This window comes from Macrotis lagotis, chromosome 1 (assembly GCF_037893015.1).
Source record: "Macrotis lagotis isolate mMagLag1 chromosome 1, bilby.v1.9.chrom.fasta, whole genome shotgun sequence".
NCBI classification, from domain to species: Eukaryota; Metazoa; Chordata; class Mammalia; order Peramelemorphia; family Peramelidae; genus Macrotis; species Macrotis lagotis.
The window spans coordinates 20,389,547-20,391,260 of NC_133658.1; the positions used below are offsets into that span (position 1 = coordinate 20,389,547).

The 1,714-nt window shown below is 44.7% G+C and overlaps 1 pseudogene; it reads right to left on the bottom strand.

Moving 5' to 3' along the window:
• Window positions 1-252: 252 nt before the first annotated feature.
• On the bottom strand, window positions 253-922 carry LOC141512777 (ras-related protein Rab-33B pseudogene; annotated as a pseudogene).
• Window positions 923-1,714: the final 792 nt, after the last annotated feature.

Sequence of the window (1,714 nt, forward strand, 5' to 3'; positions counted from 1 at the left end):
CTGATTAATTCTACTTGTTCAACCTCAAAACTCTAGTTGAGTTTCATTTTTTCTCCCTCTGTGCAACCAAAGTGACAAAACTATTAAGTTATATACAAGGTGCAAAGAAATGAATGAATGACAACTTCCATGTTACAAGACAAACATTAAAGTGCTAAGATGATCAGCATACTTATGACAAACTTGGGTCTTATTATATACTTTAAAAGCATCTTTTCAACAAGTCAAGATTAATTTTTACAATACTGTTATTTAACACCAGCAAGTCATTGCAGGTTTTGGTTCAGGCTTCAAAGCAATTCCATTATCAGGTGGTTGACTAAGCATTAGAGGTTTGTGGCTCTTGAGCTTATGAGCTAAGGTCATGAATGTAGCTTCCACATGGTCATTATCATCGGGATTTTTAGCAGAGGTTTCTAACAGTGGCATAGAATGTGTATCAGCAAATTTTGGGGCCAAATCTGTAGATACTTGAATGGCACTTCTCAAGTCACATTTATTTCCAATCAGAATCCTTGGTATATCACAAGCAAGCAAATGCTGTTTGCATTCTTCTATCCATGATGGCAGGCTGCGAAAACTGGATATATTGGTCATATCATATACAAAGACAACAGCATGTACATTCCTATAGTAGTGCTGTACCATGCTCTTTCTGGACCGTTCTTGTCCTGCTGTGTCCCATAATTGTATCTTGATGAGCTCGTCATCGATGTCCACGGCGCGCTCGCGGAAGTCCACGCCGATGGTGGCCTCGGTGCGGTCGGGGAAGCGGCCGGCGCAGAAGCGGCACGTCAGGCCCCTCTTGCCCACGTTGGAATCCAATCACGATGATCTGGAAGATGCGGGAGCAGGCCGGGGGCAGCCCCGCGCCCCCGCCGCTGGCCGTGAAGCTGGCCTCCAGCGAGGACTCCAGCTCCATCCCGCCGCCGGGGAGCGGCCCGGGGCTCTATCGCGCAAAGTCCCCTCACGGCCCCGCCGCTCATAGTGCCCTGGCCCGCGCCTCCTCGCATCAACCCTTCGACATGGGCCAGCGCCCTGTCCTTTACTTTTGATGGAATTAAATGTTACCTTCCTAGAAATGGATGAACTATCCTGCTAGTAAACCCTGTGGAGTTCTCATTTTTGCATTTAGCAGCTTCTGCATTTCCCCATCATTTTCATCAAACCACTCTTGATGTTTGCAAGCATTCTGACCCAGATGAGTAAATGCAGTGCTGTATATCAAATCTCTGAAAACTGCCCTCTCTTTTTCTGCTTCACTGTTGCCAATTGTGTGTTGGCTCAGTTTTCCCTACAAGTTAGCAACAAACTGTAGTTGTTTTGCCAGGAGACTGCCACTTTAGTTGAATGTGAATGTTTAGCTTGGAGAGGATGAGTCTGTGATCAGTCCAACACACTGCACCACACATCATCCATCTCTATAAAGGTAAAGAGAATAGATTGTCCTGTGACAATCACAGGAGCATTTCTCTTTTAGTCATTGCTGGTGAGATTCTTGCCAGTCCTTCTCAATGGACTGACTGATCCTTCACTTGGAAGCCAGTGTGACTTTAGAAAACATCGAGAAATAGTCGATATAATGTCCAGGAAAAATGCTACAAGCAGAACAGAGATCTCTGTACATTTGAACAAAGCCTTTGATACTATGGGTCATGAGTTTTTATGGAAAATTATGTCATAATTTGGTTTCTTGGAGAAGTTCATCAATCTG